The sequence below is a fragment of the Lactuca virosa genome, chromosome 5 (genome assembly GCF_052849685.1).
Source record: "Lactuca virosa cultivar CGN04683 chromosome 5, Lactuca_virosa_CGN04683_v6, whole genome shotgun sequence".
Classification (NCBI taxonomy): domain Eukaryota; kingdom Viridiplantae; phylum Streptophyta; class Magnoliopsida; order Asterales; family Asteraceae; genus Lactuca; species Lactuca virosa.
Window position 1 is genome coordinate 410,822,607 of NC_136430.1, and position 6,990 is coordinate 410,829,596.

Genomic DNA, 6,990 nt, shown 5'->3' on the forward strand with positions numbered 1-6,990 from the left:
TCAACTTCTCTTTTTAATAAATCAATTTGTTCCCGAAGAAATTTAATCATAGTTTCACAAGATTGAGAACATGAAACTTTATTGACTGGAACGTTTGAAGAACTCATTGTTTTAAAAAATATGCCCTTTGACTAAAAACTCAAAAGTCAACCTCAAAAGTCAAATTTAAAAAGTCAAACTTAAAAGTCAAACCGAAAAGCTAAATTTGAAATTTTAAAAGTCAAACGAGAAAGTCAAAGTTTAAAGTCAAAGGTCAAACTTTAAAGTCAAAGTCAAAATTTTAAGTAAAAAGTCAAAAATAAAAGTCAAAAATTAAAAACTAAATTTTTGGTTGAAATTGGAATTTAAAATGAAAAGAAATTGAATTTTGGGCTAAAAGTGTCAATTTGCGAAATTTGGAACCGAAAAGGAGTGGTTTTGAATTAAATTTCGAAGGAGAGTATCGTCTGGTAAGTCAGCTTAGTTGGTAAGGCGTTGTGTTGCTCAACCAGAGGTCCCGGGTTCGATCCCCGGCACCCCCCAACTTCGTTTCCTATTTTTGAAGTGCGAAGGCGAGGAAACTGCTGCGATGCGAGGGCAAGGTGCAAGGCGCGAGACCGAGGCTCCTGAACGAGGCGAGGTGCGAAGCGCTGATGCGAAGCTTGCTGCTGCTGAGCCGGCTTCCCTAGCCGTTCACCGAGCCGAATTCCGAGCCGAGGCCGCAAACTCCGGCGACCGTAAACCGCCGACCGTAAACTCCGGCGACCGTAAACACGTTTACGGCCGTAAACTCCGGCGACCGTAAACTGTTTCTGGCCGTAAACTCCGGCCGTAAACCCTTCAAAGACCGTAAACACAACTTCAGATTGCGAAAAAAACGACGTTTTTCACCATTTTTGCTCCAAAATTCGATCAAAAACTCGTTTTTATGAAAAACGCGAAGAACAAACCCCCCCTAATTTTCAGAGATCTATCCAAAAACGTAAGAATCTTTCAAAAATAAGATCAAATAAGCTCCAGATCTGACAAAATTGACTGATACAATCCAAGCTCTGATACTAATTGTAAGTCCCTAATCTGCTTGTGTATCAATCAGATCCGTTTGATGGTGCGGAATCCCAATCAAACGGATGATGTCAGATCAAATAGAAGAGAAGGAGAAGAAGAAGATGATGAATCTTGTATGTATTGATATGAATGAAGATCCGGATACAAGATTCACACACACTAACACATACTCTCTTTTCTCTCTCTCTAGAACACCTTCAAATGCACACACTTAAGCTCCTCTTGTTCATTACTCTACTCCTCACCCCTTACACCTATATTTATACATAAGAAACATGGGCTTGGTGAACATGGGCCGTAAATGGGTTTACGGTCGTAAATGGGTTTACGGCCGTAAACACCCATTGGGCCGTAAACAGGGTTTACGGCCGTAAACCTGTTTACGGCCGTAAACACTGAGCTGTTTACGGTCCTAGACATAAAAATACATTTTCCTAGAAAAGCAAAGTATAAACCATATTTTTGACCGAACAATGTTGAAATCAATCATTGAAATATGTGACACTTGAAACCATGTAATTCTTTTCCTTTATAAACCAGCACCCGGTCCTGCTATATTGAGGATTACTGATGGCCATCAAGGCCGGGTTGAGGTGCCTATGGCGAGGAGCAGGGCTTTTCAGCTAACTGCGGAGGAGGCACGTCCAGCTCCCGATGTTGTGACGGGTATGTACTTCTCCTTATCTTTTTACGTGTATTGAATTGTTGCTCATGTTTATGTGTTTCATTATAGGATCGTTCCTTGTGAACGGTATATCTTCCCTGGTATTGCTTGATTCGGGGGCTACTAGATCTTTTGTATCGCTCATGCTTAGCAAACGATTTGTTAGAGCTCCAGGGAAGATGGACTGTCCTCTTGATGTAGAGATAGCAGATGATAGGACCGTTCGGGTTGCGAGGGTTCATCGGGGATGTACGCTATGGTTTTTCGATGAGCAGTACTCCGTGGTTTTAGTCCCCATTCCCCTGCGAGGGAATAAGGTTATCGTGGGTATGGACTGGTTGAGTCCTAACGGGGCATTGATCGACTGCGAGTAGCAGCTACTTGAGTTCGGACCCCAAGTGGCGGAGGGTTGGTGATTCAGGGCGAGAGACCGTAGTGTAGGCCGACTTTGTGTTCAGCAGCGAGGGCTAGGTGCTACCTTTAGCTGGGTTGCACAGGTTATATCGCTTACGTTATGGATACCATGGATAAGGGTAAGGCGGTCGTGAACGGTGTACCGATCGTGCGAGAGTATCCGGACGTGTTCCCGGAGGATTTTCCTGGGGTACCTCTTGAGAGGCAGGTGGAGTTTGGGATTGACCTAGTTCCGGGTGCGGCTCCGATAGCCAATGCACCGTATCGGTTGGCTCCTCCCGAGATGCAGGAGTTGTCGACACAGCTGCAGGAGCTTCTAGACAAGGGATTCATTAGGCCGAGCAGTTCGCCATGTGGAGCCCCGATTCTGTTTGTGAAGAAGAAGGACAGGTCACATCGGATGTGTATAGATTGTCGGGAGTTGAATAAGGTAATGGTGAAGAACCGTTATCCCCTCCCGAGGATTGACGATTTTATTTGACCAGCTTCAGGGTGCATCTTGGTTCTCCAAGATTGATATGTGATCGGGTTATCACCAGATGCGAGTCAGGTACGACGATGTACAGAAGACAACCTTTCGGACTCGCTATGGTCATTACGAGTTCGTGGTGATCTCGTTTGGGCTCACCAATGCTCCTGCCGCATTCATGGACCTCATAAACCGCGTATGTAGACCGATGTTGGATCGGTCTGTGATAGTGTTCATCGATGATATCATGGTGTATTCCAAGACTTAGGAGCAACACGAGGAGCACCTGAGGGAGGTGCTGGAGACATTGAGGAGGGTGAGACTTTTCGCAAAGTTCTCCAACTGTGAGTTATGGTTGCGCGAGCTGCAGTTTCTAGGGAACCTTGTCAACCAGAAGTTTATTCTGGTCGATCCGGCCAAGGTAGAGGCCGTGATGCAGTGGGAGGTTCCGAGGTCACCAACCGAGATTTGGATCTTTCTTGGTCTGGCAAGTTATTATCGGAGATTCATCCAGGACTTCTCCAAGATTGCTGTTCCGTTGACCCGACTGACCAAGAAGTCGGTGACATTTCGCTGGGGGCCTGAGCAGCAGGCGACGTTTGAGACTTTGAGGCAGAAGTTGTGCGAGGCGCCGATATTGACCCTGCTAGAGGGCGTTGAGGATTTCGTGGTCTATTGTGATGCGTCTATCACGGGTTTAGGCGCAGTGTTGATGCAGAGAGGGCACGTCATCGCTTACACCTCGAGGCAGTTGAAGCCTCATGAGGCGAATTATCTGATATACGATCTAGGGTTGGGGGCAGTTGTTTTTGCCTTCAAGATTTGGCGACATTACCTCTATGGGGTTCATTATACCATTTACACAGACCACAAGCGCATGAGGTATCTGATGGACCAGCCAAATCTGAACATGAAGCAACGTCGTTAGTTGGATGTGGTGAAGGACTACGACTGTAAGATTCTTTATCACCCGGGGGAGGCCAACGTGGTGGCTGATGCTCTCAGCCGAAAGGCTGGTGCAGCACCGATTCAGGATATATGCTTGAGGATGACAGTGATTACTCTATTGTTGGAGCAGATCCGAGAGGCACAGGTAGAGGCTATGAAGGAGGATCACCGAAAGAGTGGGCGCATTGTAGGTCAGGTGGTTTCCTTTGATTATGATAGCCGTGGGTTATTCACCGTTCATTGGAGGGACTGGGTTCCATATATGTGCGGTGTACGTCAGGTTCTAATGGAGGAGGCCTACAAGTCTAGGTTCTCCATCCATCCCCGGACGACGAAGATGTATCAGGATCTTCACCTTGATTATTGGTGGCCCTGTATGAAGCGGGATGTGGCCTGGTATGTTGAGTGGTGCTTGACTTGCAGGAAAGTCAAGGCCAAACATCAGCTTCCCAGGACTACACGTGGAGTGGATTCTATTTGGGTCATTGTGGATCGGTTGAACAAGAGTGCGCATTTCATCCCGATCCAGGAGAGTATATCGGCTGAGAAGTTAGTCGAGATCTATGTTCGAGAGGTAGTGGCACGTCATGGTGTGCCGGTTTCGGTAGTATCAGACCGAGAAGTTCGCTTCACTTCCAAATTTTGGAAGCGGTTCCATGAAGAGATGGGTACTCGTCTCCACTTCAGTACAACTTTTCACCCTCAGACGGATGGGCAGAGTGAGAGGATGATCCAGACTCTGGAGGATGTGATACGCGCATGTGTATTGGATATTGGTGGGAGATGGGATACATATCTTCCGTTAGCGGAATTTTCATATAACAATAGTTATCACGCTAGCATAGATCAACCTCCCTTCGAGATGCTCTACGGGAGGAAGTGTAGGACCCCAATCTGTTGGGGTGAGGTCGGTCAGAAAGTCATGGGGAGTACCGAAGTGGTACTCAAGACAACTAAGATGATCCAGCAGGTCCGGAGCAGGCTCCAGACTGCTCAGAGTCGGCAGAAGAGCTATGCCGACAAGCGTCGGTCGGACCTAGAGTTTCAGGTGGGGGATATGGTTATTATGAAGGTGTCACCATGGAAGGGTGTCATCCGGTTCAGGAAGTGGGGAAAGTTGGGCCCCACGTACATCGGTCCGTTCAGGGTTTTGACTCGGGAGGGCCGGGTTGCGTATCGACTGGATCTGCCAGCCGAGCTTAGCCAAATCCACAACACTTTTCATGTCTACCAGCTGAAGAAGTGCTTAGTGGATGAATTCGTAGTTGTGCCTTTAGAGGATATTCAGGTGGAAAAATGCTTGAACCACGTCGAGAGGCCAGTGGCGATTCTGGATCGGAAGGAGAAAACCTTAAGGAACAAGGTTTTGCAGTTAGTGAAGGTGCAGTGGCTACACCTCAAGGGATCAGAGTGGACATGGGAGACAGAGGAGGATATGAGAGAGCATTATCCAGGATTATTCGAGAGAGAAGACTTCAAGGACAAAGTCTGAGACAAGTGGGGGAGAATTGTAACACGCGGTTCCTGGTATACATTTAAATTTAGAAATTATATAATTTTAAAGAGCAACTCGACGAGTTGGAAGCCCCAGACTCGTCGAGTAGAGATTATTTAGACTGCGGGTTGAGAAACCTACTCGACGAGTTAGGATGCCTCAACTCGACGAGTAGGCTGGCAGATATGAAACCCTAGTTTCTAGGGTTTGCACCCTATTTAAACACCATAAACCTTTCATGTTGGCCTCATTTCCATCCTCTAAGTCCCAAACCCTAAATCTCGAAACCCTAAAGCTATTTTGAGAGATTGTGAGCCATTTTGAGTGTTTTTGGTGTATATTGAAGCCATTGGAAGAAGGAAGAGCTTGGAGACACAAGAAGGAGCATATAGATCCAGAATCCTTGTCTCATCCACATCACTTTTCTGGTATAAATCTTGAACCTTGCCTTTTAGTTGATTGGATCTCCTTTTAGGGTTATTTTGAGTGGTTTTTGTCCAAAAATCATGATCCTTTGGAGTGGGACGTCCTAAATGGGTTAACACTTCAGATCTGGGATATTGAGGGGTTTTGTGGCATAAAGGTGCCAACTTTATGGCCATGGAAGTCCCATTCAACCTTTAGACCACCATTTTCGCCTTTTGGAGTTTCTTATGGCCATGCATGAAGAGAAGGCTGGAACTTTACGTGATCTATTAGTCCCTAGAGTCCAGATCTATGACATCATGGTCTATCTTGTAGTTTTGGTGGTCTTTGGTTTTAGATTTGAGCCTTTTTAGAGTTAGGAGTTGAGCTTAATCTCTTTAGGAAGGGTAATAATGGGTAAAGTTGGAAACTTTACCCTTCTAGAGGCATTTCCAGTCGAGATCTGAAGTATAGGGTTTAGATCTGAAGAATAATGGCTTAGTTAGTTAAGAAGGGGTTAACACACCGAAGAACTCGACGAGTTCATGGAGGATCTCGACGAGTTGAATTGAAATGTCCCGACACTGTTAATAAGGAAGAACTCAACGAGTTCATGGAAGAACTCGACGAGTTGGAACGCGATATCACGACTCTGTGATTCCTGGACACTCGGCGAGTTGAAGGGTAACTCGGCGAGTTAGGTCAACTCGGAGCATTGACGATTACTTTGACCTTGACCTTGATTGTGACCATAGCTGACCCTAAAGGGGTTAAGAGTATGAAATGGTATCTAAGAAGTCGTTTTGGTTTAGGGGATTAAGTAGAGTTGATTCCAAAGTAGAGACGTTTCATCTATCATCCGACATTCGAGGTGAGTTTCCTCCTGTATGAACGGGTCGAAGGCACCAATGCCGGCCCATAGTTATGATTGTATGTTAGCGGACTACGGTCTCATGTCGGGCGGTGCCCGATGTATGTTTATATGTTTTGCGGACTACGGTCCGATGTTGGGCGATGTCCGAGGAATGTTTGTATGCTTGATGTCTTCGTGATTCTTGCATGTGTCTGTGTTTATGTGTTTTCCGGACTAAGGTTCAATGTCGGGCGGTGCCCGATGAATGTTTATATGCTTTCCGGATTTCGGTCTGATGCCGAGCGGTGCCCGGTGAATGCTTGTATACTTATGTTATGTGATTCTTATATGTGTATTGCTGATATGTTTATATGCATGCCGAGCTCAACTCGATGTCGGGCGGGGCCCGATGCCGTACATTGTCCGATGTCGGGCGGTGCCCGATGCTGGACATTGTTCGATGCCGGGCGGGGCCCACGATATGTTTATATGTGATTATGTGATTATGTGTATGGTATGTGGTAGTTTGGGAAGCTCACTAAGCTTTGTGCTTACGGTTTTCAGTTTTGGTTTCAAGTACTTCTGGTAACAAAGGGAAGAGCTCGGGATGACTGCATTACACACACCATGATGTTTAGCCGGGGATGTTTACTCTGATGTTTTGATTTGGAAACTCTTATGATAATGTTTTGAGA